At 40.1% G+C, this 20,402-nt stretch overlaps 1 long non-coding RNA gene across 1 annotated transcript in view; it reads right to left on the bottom strand.

The window, feature by feature from the left end:
• Nucleotides 1-533: 533 nt before the first annotated feature.
• LOC108517794 (uncharacterized) overlaps nt 534-20,402 on the bottom strand; it is a 25,150-nt gene continuing 5,281 nt past the window's right edge. The window contains exon 3 of the long non-coding RNA XR_001882210.1: nt 534-1,415. This is a non-coding gene — a long non-coding RNA (uncharacterized LOC108517794). The remainder of the gene's footprint in view (nt 1,416-20,402) is intronic.

The following is a 20,402-nucleotide window of genomic DNA, read 5'->3' as shown; positions in this document are numbered from 1 at the left end:
GTCACTTATTTCTGTAGTTTTCTAACTCAACTGATGAAAATGATTCCGTTTTCAAAATTTCATGCTGTCATTTGGTTACCTTGCCACTAGGTGAAAGACATTTACAAGGATCATGATCATACTGTGCAAACCATAAAACATAAGCCTTAGGTGTATTTCACTGACATCTTAAAAATTTTGAGACTCACTGCCTGAACTTTGAAGTGAGCCATTCAGTGTCTTCCCTTGTTGGGGAAAATGTATACATATACGTGTGTGTGTGTGTGTGTGTGTGCGCGCGCATGCGCTTACTTTAATCACTAAATCACCACTAAATAAAAAATTAAAGGTAGAAGAGTCTAGATTTGATAATTTCCTATTTCTTACCTGCCTTTGAACTCGTATTGGAGCCCAAGGTCCACCTCAGTAGTTTTTCCTTGATATCTCTCCTGGCTCAGCACCAGTGCCCCTCCGTTGCTTATCTCTCCACTGCTGGATTATGTCTCCCTGGCCATACACTGCCTGTGTTACCTACTTGGTCAGTGCAAGATAATCAAAAGAGAAGGATTTATTTTTGCCTTTTCATGAAGCCATAAAATTTTCATTTGGAGGTCTCTTAAAGTTATCCTAATCCATCTACTTATCATTGATAAAATTAGGCCTGGAGAGGGCAGGGGATTCTTCTATCAGCATTTAGCTAGCTAGACACCAGGCAGAAACTAGGACCACCAATTTTTGGAAACAAAGTTACACATAGCTCAAGCTGAAAGTGCTAAATAGCTGATGGGAGGAGGAAATGAAAACAGTAAATAGGAAAGTGACATCATACTGGTTAAAGGAAATTAACCCCAGTACCATTGTGGTTGTCATTTACCTGTTCCACCTTATCAGTGTCTCCTCTCCTTCTAGGCCAGGGGTTCCCAATGCCTGGGCCATACACCGGTACTGGTTTGTGGCCTGTTAGGAACCAGGCTGCACAGTAGGAGATGAGCATTACCGCCTGAGCTCTGCCTCCTGTCAGGTCAGTGGCAGCATTAGATTTTCATAGGAGTGTGAACCCTACTGTGAACTGCTCATGAGATGGATCTAGGTTGTGCGCTCCTTATGAGAATATAGCCAATGCCTGATGATCTGAGGTTAACAGTTTCAATGCCAAAAAGGTTGGGGACCGCTGTTCTACGCTCTTGGTAGGATTGTGCTTCTTGCTTTCCCAATGGCTGGGTGAGGCCATGTGACTGTTTCTCTGCATTGAGCTGGGAGTGAAAGTGAAATGTAGCCCGTCACCTGGGCCAATGACTGAACGCGATAGACCATAATACTTGTTCTTTCTATTGACTTCCCATTGAGTTGTAAGTGACATGCAGCCCCTCAACCTGAGTCCCCCAGAAGCATGATGAGGATATGGAGTGAAAGTCCTCAGCTGACTCATGTTGGATCTGTAGGGGAAAAAGAAATGCCTTTGTTATTTTAAATATTGCTATTTGGGGAATATTTGTTAATTGCATTACAACTTAACTCTGTCCAATATAGGCATGTGCCACATAACAACATTTTGGCCAAGGACAGGTGGGTGGCCAGAAGGTGGGGGACTGGGAAATCACAATGGAGGCTGGGTTCTTCAGTTCCTGACCAGGCCAGAGGAGCCAGAGGACAGTGTCCTCAGGGGTCCTTGCCATACCAGTGACAGCCAGCTCAATAGCCCTAGTCTGAGTCACATGGATAGCTGGGACAATGGAGACAATAGCTCTCAGTTGCAGCCAGGGAGCCACTCCTCCTGCAGCCAATGTGGCAAGACTTACTGCCAGTCAGGTGACCTCTTGAACCACAACACCCACAAGGCAGACCAACACTACAGCCTGCTCTGCTCCAAGAGTTTTTGAATCCTGTGGCCACTAACAGCCACAACAACAACCACACAGATGCCCATATCTTTGCCTGCCCTGACTGTGGCAAGGCCTTTAAGTCCCACTGCAAACTGGCCAGCCACCTCTGCAGGCTTATGCCAGGGGCCACAACCAGGTGCCAGCCCAGATCGAGGAGGCCAGATGTCTCAAATCCGGGACTGGGGAAGATGAGGTGGGCCTCCGTGGTCAAGGGAAAGCCCAGGAGGCCCCATCAGAAACACCCGGAGGCCCAGGAGAGAGTGCAGAAAGAACTAGAGGAGGATAAGCGGTGACCTCCAAGGTGGCTGAGGACAAGGAGCGGCCCTTCCGCTGTTCCTGGTGCAGGCGCTTCTACTGCCAAGCCGGCAGCCTGCTGACACACCAGAAGGCCCACATCATGGGGCTGTACCCCTGCTGCCTCTGCCCCAACCTGCTGTCTTTTAAGAACCACAGCAGGCCCCACACGGACCCCAAGCACCACCACTGCAGCATCTGTGGCAAGGCCTTCCGGACAGCTGCCGGGCGGGAGGGCCATGGGTGGGTCCACGCACCCCTGGAGGGGCCTTTCACCAGCACCCACCGTCCCCGCCACTTCTGCCGCAGAATCGGCTTCGTGCAGCACCAGCAGCAGCTCCAGGAGGAGTGGACAGTGGCCGGCTCTGGAGCCCCAGTGGCACCAGCGGCAGGCAGAGGAGACTTATCATTGCCCCCTCCACCCACCCCAACGACCCCACTTCTGGGCCCTTCACCCCAGTGGCCTGCAGACCTCAGCTTCTCCCTCTGAACTTCAAGTTTCCAAAGATCACAATCTGGGGGAGGGGGCACAGCAGGGAGGGGCTTGATCTCCCCATCTCTTCTCCTCTCCCCTTGCGAGGAGGACCCAGATCTGGCCTCTTTCCCAAGACGATGGTGGGGTGCTCTTCACGTCCCTGTCCTTGAAAGACCTCCTTCCCCCAGCCTTTGTCACCATGCTCTTCCCAGTGCCAGCCTCTGCCAAGATGCCAGGCCACCCTCACCAGCCAGATTGCGACACCAGGGAGAGGGGATACAGAGCACCATGGGTGGGAAAGTTGCCTGTAGAAGGGAGCCTTTTGCTACGATTTGTGACTTATTTTCTAAAGTCTATTTTGTAACAATTTATTTAAGTTTGAAAAAAAAACACGAAAATTGCTGCCCTCCCAAAAAAGAAATTTTCAAAACCAGACAACAAATATATCTCAAGGTAGTCCCGGAAGAATATAATGGACCTAAAAATTCTTATTATCTAGTGTCATTTTAGCCCTCATTAACACTTTAGCGCAATACATTACTCAAGCATTTGTAGTGATGCCGGTGTAAACAAACCTACTGTACTGCCAGTAACATATAAGTCTGGCACATACTATTGTGCACATACTAATTGTACACTTGATAATGACAATAAATACCTATGCTACTGGTTTATATGTTTACTATACTATAATTTTATTATTTTAGAGTGAATAATTTTTATAATAATTCTAATTATTACAAAGTTCACTATAAAACTTTGTAATATATAAAACTATAAAACAGGCAGGTCTTGCAGGAGGTATCCAGAAGGCCTCGTTATCATAGAAGATGACAGCTCCATGTGTGTTAGTGCCCCCTGAAGAGCTTTCAGTGGGACAAGATGTGGAGGTGGAACACAGCGTTGTTGATGATTCTGACCCTAAGCCTAGGCTAATGTGTGTGTTTGTGTCTTTGTTTTTAACCAAAAAAGTTTTGAAAGTAAAAAATAAATAATTTTAAAAATAGAAAAAAAAGTTTATGGAATAAAGATATGAAGAAAATTTTTTATAACTGTACAATGTGTTTGTGTTTTACGCTAAGGGTTATTACAAGAGTCAAAACTTTTTAAAAAAATTTACAGTAAGTTAAGGCTAACTTATTAAAGAATGAAAAATATCTGTATAAGTTTAGTGTAGCCTATGTACAGTGTTTATAAAGTCTATGATAGTTTGCAGTAATGTCCTAGGCCTTCATGTTCACTCATGTTCACTCACTGACTCACCCAGAACCACTTCCAGTCCTGCAAGCGCCATTCATGGTAGGTACCCTATGCAGGTGTACCATCTTTTATCTTTTATGCCATATTTTTACTGTAACTTTTCTATGTTTAGATATCTTTAGAGACCCAAATAATTACCATTATGTTACAATTGGCCTCAGTATTCAGCACAGTAACATGCCGCAGTTTGTAGCCTAGAAGCCATAGGCTATGCCATATGGTCTAGGTGTATAGTAGGCTATAGCATCTAGGTTTGTGTAAATATACTCTTAAAAATGTTCAAACCATGATGAAATCACCTAATGATGCATTTCACAGGACATATCCTTGTCCTTTAAGAGGTGCATGACCATACAGTCATCATGCTGCCACACAGTGTTTTGTTGTTTTGTTTTGTTTTGTTGCTTTGTTTTGTTTTGACAGTCTCGTTCTGTCTCCCAGGCTAGAGTGCAGTGGTGCAACCTAGACTCACTGCAACCTGCACCTCCCGAGTTCAAGTAGTTCTCCTGCCTCAGCCTCCCAAGCAGCTGGGACTAAAGGCACACACCACCACACCCAGCTAATGTTTGTATTTTTAGTAGAGATGGGGTTTCGCCAAGTTAGCCAGGCTGGTCTCAAACTCCTGACCTCAAGTGATCCACCTACCTCAGCCTCCCAAAGTGCTGGGATTACAGGCATGAGCCACCACACCCAGCCTACAGCTTTTGACTCTATTTCTTATCTGGCATTTGCAAAGAAAGGAAGTAAGAACAATAAGGGTAGAGAGTTTGAGCCAATGCCACATTTTGTATCTGAACTATAGTTCTATCACTTACTGTGTGGCCTTCAGAAAGTTACTTAACCTCTCTGGGCCTTGGTTTCCCAGAAATTAGTGATAATACATTTGAAAGGGTCATTATGAAGATATAGCAAGCATGCCATACTATCCTGAAGCTTTTCAGTTACTCAATTAACTGCTGTTTCTTACTACTGCCATTAGAAACCAGTTCTTCAGGTTCCCAAGCCACTGCTCTCTGCATGGCACCATCTTATCTCACATTCCCTATCTTACAACTCCTGCTTCTGTTCTGAATGTGTAACAGACAGGAAAGAAATTGCATCATATTTCTAAGAGTGTTAACCTGACACCACCACACCACCACTCCCACCGTGCTCAAATCGTTCATCAATCAGTAAACTCAGTTTTTGCATTTTCTTCTTTTCTTGGATACTCAAATTTCAGAACTAGAACTATATGTGATTCTGGTTGCATTTAAAAATTATTTAGGTCAGCAAGGATTAAATGTTATTACTAATGGCTTGAGGTAGGCTAGTAGGGTGACCAAGATTTCCTTTGGAAACCTTTCTTCAATGAGCAAATTTTCTTTTACATAGAAAGATACAATTTGGACAGGATTTTTACCAGAAATTTAATTTAAACAGAGATAAGCTCATAAAGAGATATGAAAGTGATGCAGGATTTTTCTCTTGGCCCTTTGCCAGACTCCCAGCAGGGGTGCCCCGTCTACTCGGCCCACTGTGCTCAGCCCCTTACAGGAGGAAGGATGTGAGCAAGTGAGTGTGGGATCTGGCCAGCCACTCCAAGCACTGACATAGAAGCAAGCACCGTGCAAGGGCTGTGGCCAGAGCAGGCATGTTGCCTCGAGGGGAACACAGCAGCACCCAGGCAAGGGTTCCTGTGACCCTGAAGCCCTAGGGGTGGTGTTAGTGGGCTAATTAGCTCTTTAGTTCCACTCTCCACAGTCTGATGGACAGCAATGTGTTACTAGCTCAGTCAGCCCCTGTCCCCATTGTGCGAGGCAGCTGCCCTCTACTGACAAGAACAAAAGGACAGTGTCACAGCCTTTCTGGGTACCCAAACCCTGTGGGTCCCAAGCTCTTGTCCAGCATCCAAGAAGAATGAGGATATGCTGACAATCAAAGAGTGAGCAAGGCAGGGAGTTTTATTGAGTGATGAAACAGCTTTCCGTGAAGAGGGGACATGGGAGTTGTCCCCCTATCTGAAGGCAGGAAAGTCCCGCCATGTGACTGAGTCTAGGGCTTTTATGGGCTCAGAATAGGGGAAGGGCAGGCCATTGGTAGTATTGGAAAAGGCAACATTTGATCAGTTAAAAGGCATTATTCAGAAAGAATCAATGGGGAAAGGGCAGGCAAACAGGAGCAGAAGTTCTCACTCTGGGTCACAGGTTTCATTAGGGACCAGCAGTCTGGTCTTTCAGCCTTTAGGCTGTGTTTTGGCTTGAAGGTGGGGTTTCACCAGGAACCCTCCCTCATCTGCTTAGGCATTTGTGTGCCATCCGTCACTGTCAAAATGAGGTACATTTTCTTGGCTGAAAAGGAACGAGAAGATGTCCAGTTAATAAGTGTTGCCACCCAGAAAAGGGGAATGGATTCAAGTGATCAACTTAATGATGAAACAAAAATCATGGATCTGACCTCTTGAGATTTAAAGGTTTAAATTGCCTTGAAAGTGATTACCAAAACCATTTCAGCCCACTCACTTTTTTGGGCAACAGAATTTGCACTGACTGATTTTGCTGTTATTGGTAGGATACTGTCATATCAATATGACATATGGCACCTTCACAGAACAGAAATAGAGCACCTTCTTACAATAAGTATTGAGTTCCTTTGGTGAAAGGTCTCCTGTGTACACATTGTGTTGGGTGTTCTAATTTCATGCCTGTCTCTTGTTAAGCCCACTCTTAACAATTTAGTCACTAGACTCCAAGTTTATTTTCATGGAGAATTTAGGTTATATCTTCACATGTTAGGTATTTCTAACTGAATTGTATTAGATTGCTTTCTCCCCACCTCAGTTAAATTTCTGTTCATTCAAGTTATTTAAAATGAACTGTGAGTTGTAAAAACTAAGCAACTAAGTGACCAATTAATAGGATGTCACATGAAACATTTCCTTCCACAGAGCAGAATTTCCTTAAAATAAAACCATTTCTCCCCATGCCTCTTGGGGATACAGAGAAGAAAAGTGAGTAAGTATGGATTCATGAAACTTTTTTTTTATTCACATGCTGACCAAGGCTGTCAGGAGGTAGGACATGTCTGCGACACTTAGGGAGATCACATGTCCTCAGGGAGAGTTTAACTGATATATACACAAATTCTTCCCGCATGACTTAACTTCTGTCACATAAACCACCCAGATTTCTCCCGAGACCTCCCACTATTCTCTCTACCACTGGGGACAGTGGGGGACAACTATTTACTTCATTTACATAACATTTTAACATGATACCACCCAGAAGATGGATCCATGGTAGAGATCAGCTAAGATCTTAGATTTACTTCATTGTACATAAAATGTGTGCTGTAAGTACTGTTCCTTCTGCAACTCCAAGAATACAAATATGGTATTGTCTTTTTCTTCCCCTTATTATATATGCTTCTTCACAAGTGCCAATTTAGCACAATTTCTCTAAAGTTTACTCACTTAACTCAGTTTATTTCCCTCCAAGATGATTGATAATTTCTATTTGTCCAACACAATAGCTGTCCTCATTTTATCCATATTGCCATTCAACACTTTCAGACATAGCAATAATATGGCATTCCCCAAATAAAACATTGTTCTGGAAATGTTAACATGTGTTCTGGGGGGAGGGAGATAGTCATTGGTTTTGGGAAAGCTTGGAAAATGTTGGATTAAAGATTTTTAAAATGTCTTTATTGCAGGTCTTTTCAGAGTCTTTACACTGTTATGTGCATCATAAAGTGCATAAAGAGGAATATAGAACATATAATCCCATTTACTCTATGACCATAGTTCTCTTTTTTAACCTAGCTGTCACAGAATCATTGCATATGGAAAACAGTGCTAAGTTCAGCAGCAGTTAGTTCAGGATTACTAAGTGACACTCCATAAAATAGCCCCATTAATGACCTGTATGGCAGTCTTTTTGCTACAGCTATCGTGTTTATTTATACTATTCCTTATACCTATTCTTTATACCAAAAAAAAACTTACTATGACTTCAAACATGATTTAAAATACCATAAAATAAAAACTAAATTAAAACAGAGACATCAGAGTGGAAAAATATGGAAATAATGCTAAAGTAAAGCCAGAGTGTAAAAAAAAAAAAAAAAAAAAAAGGACATAAAAATTTATTCTAGAAAGTCCAATCCTACACAAAAGCTAATGAGGGTCAAAATTGCTTTGAGCTTATAGTCAAATCTAAAAGAGAAAAACAATTCATTATAACATTTATAATTGTCCTGTAAGATCAAAAGGTACCAGATGCTTTGGAAAGGCACAAAATTTCCTGGTCCTATGGGCTGAAAATGTTCTCTTTTGGCTCTTTTAAAAGAGGCAATGTGTGATTTAACAAAATGATTTCCAAATCCAGCTACATATTAAAAATCACTTGGGAAGGAGCATAAAATACATCTTCTCAGTGCCAACCACGAAGTGACTGAAGTAATAATTTTAATATGGTCCCTAGGTGATTCTCCAACCAACCTGCAAGATCAGAAGTCAGGAGCTCCTATTTTAATAAGCAATGTCTTACAAATGGCCATGTTACAGTTGCTTGAGAAGTTACCTTAGCCGAAGATTTCACCTCCACAAGAAAACATAAACTTGGTCAATATCTTACTTGAAGTTATTCTTTTAATGTATTTTCTGTTGTCCCATTGTTCAACAGCAGAGGAATCTTTTATAAATTAAAATTATATTTGAGCCCTACTTCTCTGAAAGCCTGTGATTCTATTACTCAATTGAAGTATTCAATAAAGTCAGTGAATATTTATTTGGAAAACACTCAGCTACAATAAAACACAACTTAAAAACAAAAACTTGCATTTATAAGCAAACTCTCTTCTCTCTAACTCGAAACCGTCAACATTAATTGGCAACAGAATTCTCCACTTCTGAAAGCTATATAAACAAACACAGATGTCAAACAAGAAACAAATTGATAGGGTACACAAAATTATCTCAGTTGCCTTGCAAGGTGACACTGAATATATTAAACAAAAGTTGGAAAGAAAATTTAATTTACAAATTTCACAAGAATATTGGTTTTATATTATAACAGTTAGCTCTTATACTATGAATTTTCCCTCAAGGGGTGAACATCAATGGAGTATAATCTCTAGAAATTTCATACTGTAGTACAAAACAATAAACAGATCAGAAATTATCTAATCAATGTTGGAAGAAATGTCAAAATAAAAGCACAGATTTAAATTCCTTTCAGAGTTGCTTAAAACTGCTTAGTTTTGAAAGAGGAGAAACTGAGGTGTTTTTTTTTTTAAAGAAGGTGTTCAACAGACAGTTGTAAGGATGACCTCAAAGAGTGGCAAGAGGTCACTTGATCAACTTAGGGTCAGAGGACTTACCCTCACAAATTGCTGCTGTTGGTTGAAAATGCTAAGGACCGCAAGGATATTGTTTTTCTTATTTATCTCAAGTCCAAAATGAGCAAAAAATGTAAAACCCAGCAACGGTGAGAGGGGCAAGGAAATGAAACGTTGCTCATTCAATGGAAGACCCCTGTAGCAATCAGAAGCAAGACTGACTTTCTCAGCACTAGACAAGTTCAAGACTTAGGTCACAGACCATTGGACTGCGATGTTGTGGAGCAGTGGTTCTCAGGCTCCAGTGTGTATCCAAAGCCCCGAGAAAGCCTGACAAACAGTTTACTAGGCCAGATCTCCAGAGCTTCTGATTCAGTATGCCTGGGCAGAAGCCCTAAAATTACCATTTCCAACACATTTTCAGCAATGCTAACACTGTGGGTCTTGGATCAGACATTGAGAACTTCAGTTGTAGAGTATGGGTGACAAATTCACATTCCTGTAGGATCTAGACAAGGTTACTAAACTGAAACTAACTGCTGCACTGGGCATATATAGGTTAAGTATTCTGGTTTCTCAACTTAAGTCAGAAGCCCAAATTTTTATGTGAAATTGCTTGATTTTAAGCATTGACAGCTGTTTTTTTTTTTAATTTTTAAACACTGAGCGAACTAAACAATACACATCCATGGGCCTGATTGCACCTCAGAAAGATAATTCTCTTCTAAAAACATAGATTCAGTGTCCTTCTAAAACCAAAGGTCAAGTTTAAAGACCCAAGTTGTCAAAAAATAATAAAACATCAAGAAATAAAAGCTATAATAATAAATATCTTACATCTTTTCCAGTTTACTAAATATTTTTTATATAATACTTCAGTCTATCCTTAAACCCATAAACGAGGTAAGGATTTTACTCTTATTTCCACTTTCCAGATTGAGAACCTCAGAGAAAATCAGAGAAATTAAATTTGCAGAGTTTTAAGACTCTCTTATGAAAAACTAAGACTATTTTACTATAGCAATAGCTTTATACTTTTAAGGGTAATTCACAGCCATGTCTAAAAAAGCTCCTTATAAATTTGGGACAAAAGTCCTTTTAAAAGTCTAACAAATGTAGATTTGGCTTGGATTCCAGGCTGGCCCCAGAGCAGGTAGGATGGGCAATGACCAAGGGAACCATCATCAACAAGAATTATTGAGTGGCACTAAATTCAAGGCACTGTGCTTGTTAAAATAAAATTTCCTGTGGAACTTACGGAAAATGCAAATGCCCAGTCTTCTCTTCTGAAGACACTGATTCCAGAAGACCAAGGTCAATGGAAAGAAATGGCCTTTTCCATTGGCACTTGTCATTTATACTTCAAAACTCCCAAAGAAGATGAATTGTGATGGGAAATGTTTTATCCTGCTCTGTATTGGAGTTGATCAAAATTGTGACCATAAAAGAAAAAAAAAACTTATTATGGGAATCTTCAAGGAAAAAAGTACTAAACTGTTTCAGTGGATGAAAATCTATTTTGTTTTTTCAAAATAGCCAGAGAAAAAGATGATTCCGTTCTTTTGAGACATTCTATATCCAAGAATTTTCTGTCCTAGAAGTTATTCTTTTCTGACTTAAGCTTTTAGTTGAGCATCTGTAGTTTATGTGTTCTTAATTCATGACCCATGGCACATTGACCTCTCCCTGCACATTTTTCTGTAATACACCACACACCACAGCCCAAGATCTAAGTGATTGGTGAAGTTTCTTAAGGAGATTTTTAAAAAAAAACAGAAAAGGAAGAATGACCGTATTTTTCCAAAAGAAACATCACGATATAAATAATAGCTTTCCAAGTGTTTGAAGTTAAAACCATCCAAAAAAAAAATGATGGACACTGGTTATTTGATACAATATGAGCATCTACATGTATAAATCTATTGGTAAAGTGTACCAATTCAGCCTCCATTCTCTCCACTCTGAGACCTGAATGGATAATTGTCTTCCTGATCCCAGTGAGGAGAAACAGGAAAAGCATGGGCTTCAGAATCACACTTGCTAAGTCATGTGACTTAAAGCACATCACTTAACTTCTCTGGGTCTCAGATTCCTCCTTTGACAGAAGAAAAATAATAAAAGAAGAAACAATTATACTTAAGGGAATTTCTATGAGGATTAAATGAAAGCAATGACATATGTGAATGTGTATATATCAGGCCTGAAGTAACTTCTTGATTTATTTTTATTTTCTTCCCAACTTCTCTCCTCCTGTTCCTGCTTTCAGCATTTGCTACTAAATCTGGTTAGCGTAAATCAGAACTTCTCAGCCTCCTCAGCACTATGGACATTAGAACCAGAAATTTTTTGTTATGGGGGCTGTACTAGGTATTACAGGATACTTAATAGCATCTCCGTGCTCTCTATCCACTAGATGCCACCAGTACCCTCCCACACACAGTTGTGACAACCAAAAATGTGTCCCAACATTGCCAAACATCCCATGGAGGGGGTAGGGAAGAATCAGTCCCAGATGAGAACCTCTGGGGTAACACAGGGACAGTTGTAAGAAACAGACTCAACTTCTGCTTGCCAATTTTGACCACTCAGCTGAGAGAAAAGAAATAAGTGAGTGAGTAGCCTTAAATGTATCTATCTTTAAGTCCTGGCATTAGAGGGTATAAAGTAGAATTGTCAAAGTAATAGATGACCAACCTCTTCACTAAGGTGGTATGTATTTGAAAGATAAAGACAGAAACGAAACAGCAAATCACACTTCTGAAATGCTTTCATCTTCAGACAGACGTTTAGATTATAGCACCATTAAAAAGGTAATTCTCTTTCTCTCCGTCTCCCTCAATCTCTCTCTCTCCTTCCCTACCCCTCAACAACATCAAGTATACTTTGGGTCTCAATTAGTGTAGTAAAAACAATGCTAAAATGCATACTTTATTGAGAACATTTCTGAGGTACAGTATTGCGAAGAAAGTATCTTGAATAAAGAGATTGTTGTTTTAAACTGAATTCATGATACTATTAAGTTTTCAACTTCATAGTCTGGAGAGGAGCATTTCAGAGATAAACTATCTTGATATTTTCATTTCAAAGACAGGTAATAAGTGGAATACAACAATTTCCAGGGAACTCCAGACAGGCATAATCTACTTTATGCAACCAGTCACCATTCTGAGACTTCTCAAAGAGGCTTACTTTATAGTCAGTGTGTGCAGCTGCAGGATTTGTGGTGATGGTACTGCCTACACAGTAAAGATGGATTATTTGATTAATAAATTCAGAGAGAAGGAGATAAGAGGGGAGGACAAGGTGAAGTGCAGAACTAAAATGAAAAGATAAAATAGGTAAGGAAAAACACAGTCAGGTGAGGAGAGAAGGAAAAAGCAGTTAGGATGCTGCCTTTTTGTGGGTTGAATATTTGGATAGACTCTATTTCTGAGAAAATGTGATTGTGAAATATGAACTACTCTCTTCTACCTAGGATTATTCCTCCTCCCTCTCATATCTTACTTTATAGGTAACAAATGTACTAAAGATATACAATGCTGATCTATTCCGACTACCGTTTGTGAGACACATCTTTTCAGAGCCAGTAACAAGGAAATGTCCCTGTACCTAGGGAGTCCAAAGTAATAGGAAGGAGAAAAGTGTTTCCATCACCCAGTATGAATAAGAAAACTGAAAATTAAACAGAGCACTGCTTGTGCTCTGGAACTTGTGGTTAATTTAATCAGACACTCTTGTGGTTCAGGGTCTTAATGAGAAAAATGCAAGTTTTCTTCATAGCCGAACTTTTTTTTTTTAAGTTAGAGAAGTACAGGCTTGAAAAATGCAGAGGAGAATGCATCTCATAGGAGAAGATGCTTTGTGAAATGGTAGCAACAGCACTTCAAGAAGATTTAAGAGCATCACAGAGTTTATGAGGATTATGCAGCATCTGACAATGTGAGGACATTGCATGCAATGCTCTGGCCTGAAGACTGCAGGACAAGCCTTTGTGAAAGCCTCTCTCTAGGTGATTGGGAAGGACAAGAGTCTTTCCCTACCACTAGTCCTAGAGATAGAATAGGTATCTGTACACCCCGTCAAGCCACTGCTCAGTGTTCCAGAGAAGAAGCAGTAAATAAGCAAGTGTGTTGATTCACAGACCCTGAGGTATATGGCTTGAATATAAAGATTAGGAAAGCAAGCCAGGAGAGCAAGCTTCCGCACACCACTGGGCTGCCTCTGCCCGGGCGGTGGCTTCTCTCTGCAGTGCCTTTCATGGTTTTCCTCCTCCTCTGCCTTCCCTCCAGGCTTGGGCTTCTGTCCTGTCAATCAAGCCCTTGCCAACATTTGACCCATCACCTCCTGTCATGTACATGAGGAACAGCATTTGAGTTAAAAAATCATTTGAGGTGCAAAGAGCAAATGCCTCGGTCACAACCACGCTTCAAGACCCTGCAAAAAAATCAGAAAAATAAAACAGATCTCTCCTGACCATTTTTCCACTCAGGACTCTCTCTGCCCTCTACCCTCCAGTCAAGACTTACAGAGTCCCACGTGGAAAAATATCATTAGCAACCAAGTTTGTCAGTGTGAAATCTTCACCACACCACAAAAGACAACTGATTTGATATTCAAAACAAATAAGGGGTCCTAAAGTTAAGTGTCCTGAGTCAGTGCCCTTTGCTTAGCTTCTGATCTCTTTGTTTCCTTCATAGGCAATGAAATGCAGATTCATACTGCCCTGAGGCTCCTCAAACAAGCCTGGATGGCAGAACTGCCTTGATATGCTGTCTGCCACACATGGATTTCTTTCAATCACCAGCTAAATTAGGGATTGTTTTAAAGCACCCTCTGTGTCTTTAACTATGGATTATATTATGCAACTCTCCTTTTGAAAATGATATATCAACCGGGCATGGTGGCTCAGGCCTGTAATCCCAGCACTTTGGGAGGCCAAGCTGGGCAGATCATTTGAGACCAAGAATTCAAGACCAGCCTGGCCAACATGGCAAAACCCATCTCTACTAAAAATATAAAAACTAGCCAAACGGAGTGGGGAGCACCTGTAATCCCAGCTACTCAAAAGGCTGAGACACAAGAATTGCTTGAACACAGGAGGCAGAGGTTGCAGTGAGCCACGATTGCACCACTGCTCTCCAGCCTAAGTGACAGAGCAAGACTCCATCTCAAAAACAAAAATAAAAAATAAATAAGAAAATGATGATTTCTCTCATGTTCTGTGAAAAAAATCACCATTTAAATACACCTTAAAAATGAAGGGATATGGTGTCAAGATACAGGAGAGATAAGCAAGAAGTGCTAAAGAGAAGCCCTCAAGGTTTTAACCAGCATTTTATAACCAGACATATTCCACTGGGGTCCTGCAGAGCAAAGGCCTAAGCACTACCCCCAAGGAATCATGAAACCATAGCTCTTCAGACTCACAGAGCCCTTACCAGTAATCTGATCTAGACCAAGTCCTTTTACTTACAAAATATATAAAATAAGAGACTCGTGGTGGTTAGGTTCCTTTCCAAGATCACCCAAGCTATGTTCTATTTTCTCATTGCCAATAACTTTGAAAGATGTCATATTTTGCCCTACCTAAAATCTAACAAGTTAGCCTGCCACGCCATCATGAATGCTAAGAGAAGACACAAGTCTCCTAGGTAAGAGGCAAAGGTCTGTATTATTCACAGCAACAATAGCAACAAGAATATCAGCACTTTCTTGTGCCAGTTCCGTAAGCCCCACTTTCCATGGGGAGATTTGAAGAGGACAAGGTGATACCTGCACACACAGTGGATTGAGTTACAGAACGAAAACTCTAAGATTAGGAGATCTAATTCTTATACAATGGACACTAATCATGACTGCTCTTCGCTCCAAAAAGACATTCATGATCATTAGGAAACCAGAATCAAGACAGTCAAGAACAAAGGTAGTCAGTGTCTCTGCTTGCATGCTGTGCAGAAATGTTGGAGACACATAGAGAATTTACTTCCAACAACATGCACCCTCTTTTCTACATTGTGTTCACTTTTGATAAATTTTTCTGAGTATACCAATCACTCAGTCACTCTGATCAATCTTAAAAACTGAGGCAGGGAACAAATCTGTCAATTTGCCTTATACAGTATTTCATGAAGGCTGCTATCACAACCAGCTGAATAAACTCCATTAACCATTATGATCTACCTTAAGAAACAAGGTTGACTTTTTTATTATGCTTTGATATGATTCCATTTCTTCTACGTTCTCAATTAACCTAGGGTACCTCACAATGTATTTGTGATTGCATGTACTCCATCATGGCCCACAAGGAGAAAATGTAGGGCAATTTTATTATCCAAAATAATCCACGCAGTTTGTGAAAGCTGACCTGAAAGTAACAGGCTGAAGACAACCTCTACTCTGAATGACTCCATAGTAAGGCTAATTGCCCACAGCATGCATAAATAACTAATCAGTTATATTTCTGGGAACAGTAGAAGTGATTTGCAGCAATTCAACCTAGAGCTTATAACAGTGAATATGTCTCCTCCATCCTTTCTTTCCACTTCCTGCAGGTGCATGCAGATTGTGAATTGCCCAGGAAAAGATGGAGACACAGTTGGAAGACAAATGAGTTGCTGAGTCACTTCACTGAGGAGAACCACCTTGTGTTAATTAGGGGTTCTCCAGAGAAACAAAACCAACAGAACAGATAGATAGAAAGATAGGTAGGCAGGTTGATAGGTAGGTAGGTAGGTAGGTAGGTAGGTAGATAGATAGATAGATAGATAGACAGACAGACAGATTGTTGCGGGAAGTTAGGGACCCTGAATGGAGGGATCAGCTGGAGCTGCAGCAGAGGAACATAAATTGTGAAGATTTCATGGACATTTATCAGTTCCCAAATAATACTTTTATAATTCCTTATTCCTGTCTTTACTTTAATCTCTTAATCCTGTTATCTTCATAAGCTGAGGATGTACATCACCTCAGGACCATTGTGATAATTGTGTTAACTGTACAAATTGATTGTAAAACATGTGTGTTTGAACAATATGAAATCAGTGCACCTTGAAAAGAACAGAATGACAGCGATTTTATGGAACAAGGGAAGACAACCATAAGGTCTGACTGCCTGCAAGGTCAGGCAAAAATAGCTATATTTTTCTTCTTTCAGAGAGCCTACAAACGGACATGCAAGTAGGAAAGGTATTGCTAAATTCTTTTCCTAGCACTGAATATTAATTAATATTAATACCCTGGGAGAGCAATGCATTCCTTGGCGGAGGGCTATAAACGGCCACTCTGGGAATGTCTGTCTTGTGCAGTTGAGATAAGGACTGAGATATGCCCTGGTCTCCTGCAGTACCCTCAGGCTTACTAGGGTGGGGAAAAACTGTACCCTGGTAAATTTGTGGTCAGGCCAGTTCTCTGCTCTCAAACCCTGTTTTCTGTTGTTTAAGATGTTTATCAAGACAATATGTGTACTGCTGAACATAGACCCTTATCAGTGGTTCTGTTTTTGCCCTTTGCCCTGTGATCTTTGTCAGACCCTTAGTAGTTCTGCTTTTTGCCCTTTGGAGCATGTGATCTTTGTACCTACTCCCTGTTCTTACACCCCCTCCCCTTTTGAAACCCTTAATTAAAAACTTGCTGGTCTGAGACTCAGGCGGGCATCACGGTCCTGATATGTGATGTCACCCCTGGCGGCCCAGCTGTAAAATTCCTGTCTTTGTACTGTCTCTATTTCTCAGCTGGCTGACACTTACGGAAAATAGAAAGAACCTACATTGAAATATTGGGGGTGGGTTCCTCCAACAATAGATAGATAGATAGATAGATAGATAGATAGATAGATAGATAGATAGATAGATACAGATGTAGATGTATTATAAGGTATTGGCTAATGTAATTATGAAAAGGAGGCTGAGAAGGCTACGATCTGCTGTGTGCAAGGCAGAGACCCAGGAAATCTAGTAGTGTCATTTTAAGGCCTGAGAGCCGAAAAGCCCATGCTATAGATTCCAGTTCCAATCCCAAGGCCAGACAATCAGGAGTACTGAGGTCAGGAGAAGACTGATAATTCCAGCTCAAGCACTCAGGCAGAGAACCAACCAATCCTCCCTTCCTCCACCTTTTGTCCTATTCAGTTTCTTAATGGGTTGGATGAAGCTCACCCACACGGGAAAAGGTCATCACTTTTGCTCAGTTCACCAATTTAAATGATAACCTCTTCTATGAAGTCACACCTTACAGAAACACCCAGAAATAATGTTTAACCAGATAATCTGGGAATCATGTGATCCAGTCAAGTTGACACATACAGTGAACTATCACACACCCACTGATGGGAGCACCTGTTCTGGGATATTATGAGAAAAGGTTTTCTGACTTTCAGGAGTCTACACTAAATCATGATACAGCAATTCCACTTTTAATGTGATCTTCCCAAAGAAACATACACATATGCAAAAGAAGCCTCAGTGATGGCAAACAGAGCTTAAATAAACCATGATTTACTCAGACAATAAAATACTATACAACAGTTAAAGTGAGTATACTAGATTTGCATACATCAATATGGTTAAATCTCAAAAACATAATGCTGACTGCAAAATGCAAGGTGCGGTGCAATGATATATACATTCTAATGTCATTTATGTAAAATCATAAACCACATAAATAACAGTATGTTTTGTTTCTTCATATCTACCTAGCAAGTAAAAATTTAAGTCTTCAAGAAAATAACATAGATCAACCAACTTCAGAATAGCAACTACTTCTAGAGACCAGGGAGTGGAAGTAATGCAAAGGGGAGGCATTAGCTGTATTGATAACTATTCTATTTCTTTAAAAGAAGAGAGAGAAAGAGGTCTGAAGCATACATACATATATATATACACACACACATTTATATATATACATATATAATGGCAAAATGTTGACATTTATTAAATCTAGGTACAGGATACATGGTCTTTATTTCATACACTTCTCAGCATGTTTGAAATATTTCATAATTAAAAATAATCTTTAAAGCAATATAGGGATATTTCTCTATTCCCAGAGGTCTGTCACTGTGAACTCCTAGAGTTTATCTAGCCTACTTACATGTGAAAATCTTTGGGGAGAAAGAGGCATAATTGTACTAAAAGCAAGATGTTATAGAATTAATGCTCTCTAGGGAAATAAACAACACACAGTAGCTGCTTCAGATGTGTAGTCAACAGGGAGTCATCCAATTTCACTCATCTTCAGCAAATGCAGGGAATCAAATGCAAAATTTAACCCTCTGGGGCCATGTTGTGAAGCCATGGCATTCCCTGGAGATCTTCAGGTACATGAAATAATTAATGGACTATGCTCACCCATAACTAATTTTCTCATCTCTAAAAGAACTTATGGGAAATAGTCTTCATTTAATAACTAATCAGAGTGTAACTCAATATGAAGTAAAAATATTTTTTACACTTTTCAGACCACTGTTCAAATAGTAGTTTAAATGTATTGAAATTGTTGATTCAGACATGGTAGTGAAGTGGTAGCTGCTAAGTCAGCATGGGCCAAGCCCTACCCGCTCTACCATGGGGCATTCCCTAATCATCAAGTCCCTAGAAAGTTCCCCCTCTTCTAACCTCTTAAATACTATATTGAGTCTACCCTTAATTTCTACTTATGTCATCAGTCAACATTTATCAGACATTGTTAAACTAGTTGAATATGCCTGGTTTCATGCCATAGCACCCAGTACAAGACTTACACAGATTAAACGTAAAATAACAGAACTTGTTTTTTATAGATAGACCACTAGCCAGACTAATAAAGACGGAAAGAGAGAAGAATCAAATAGACACAATAAAAAATTATAAAAAAGAGATCACCACTGATCCCACAGAAATACAAACTACCACCAGAGGATGCTATAAATACTACTACACAAATAAACTAGACAATCTAGAAGAAATGGATAATTTCCTGGACACATACACTCTCCCAAGACTAAACCAGGAAGAAGTTGAATCCCTGAGTAGACCAATAACAAATTCTGAAATTGAGGCAGTAATTAATAGCCTACCAACCAAAAAAAGCCCAGGACCAGACGGATTCACAGCCGAATTCAGAGATACAAACAGGAGCTGGTATCATTCCTTCTGAAACTATTCCAAACAATAGAAAACCAGGACTTGTCCCTAGCTCATTTTATGAGGCCAACATCATCCTGATACCAAAACATGGCAGAGACACAACGACAAAAAAAAATTTCAGGCCAATATCCCTGAGGGACATTGATGCAAAAGTCCTCAATAAAATACTGGCAAACAGAATCCAGCAGCACATTAAAAAGCTTATCCACCATGATCAAGTCAGTTTCATCCCTGGGATGCAAGGCTGGTTCAACATATGCAAATCAATAAACGTAATCCATCACATAAGCAGAACCAAAGACAAAAACCACATGATTATCTCAATAGATGCAGAAAAGGTCTTCGATAAAATTCAACACCCCTTCATGGTAAAAACTCAATAAACTAGGTATTGATGGAACATATCTCAAAATAATAAGAGCTCTTTATTACAAACCCATAGCCAATATCATAGTGAATGGGCAAAAGCTGGAAGCGTTCCCTTTGAAAACCTGCACAGACAAGGATGCCCTCTCTCACCACTCCTATTCAACATAGTATTGGAAGATCTGGCCAGGGCAATCAGGCAAGAAAAAGAAATAAAGGATATTCAAATAGGAAGAGGAGAAGTCAAATTATCTCTGTTTGCAGATGACATGATTGTATATTTAGAAAACCCCATCGTCTTGGCCCAAAATCTCCTTAAGCTGATAAGTAACTTCAGCAAAGTCTCAGGATAAGAAATCAATGTGCAAAAATCACAAGCATTCCTATACACCTGTAATAGACAAACAGAGAGCCAAATCATGAGTGAACTCCCATTCACAATAGCTACAAAGATAATAAAATACCTAGGAATACAACTTCTAAGCGATGTGAAGGACCTCTTCAAGGAGAACTACAAACCACTGCTCAAGGAAATAAGAGAGGACACAAACAAATGGAAAAACATTCCATGCTCATGGATAGTAAGAATTAATATCATGAAAATGGCCATACTGCCCAAAGTAATTTATAGATTCAATGCTATTTCCATCAAGCTACCATTGATTTTCTTCACAGAATTAGAAAAAACTACTTTAAATTTCATAT

This window comes from Rhinopithecus bieti, unplaced genomic scaffold, assembly GCF_001698545.2.
Source record: "Rhinopithecus bieti isolate Rb0 unplaced genomic scaffold, ASM169854v2 scaffold_41709, whole genome shotgun sequence".
Classification (NCBI taxonomy): Eukaryota; Metazoa; Chordata; class Mammalia; order Primates; family Cercopithecidae; genus Rhinopithecus; species Rhinopithecus bieti.
Note: the sequence above shows the minus strand (reverse complement) of the source record. Positions and strands in the feature narration are given on the sequence as shown.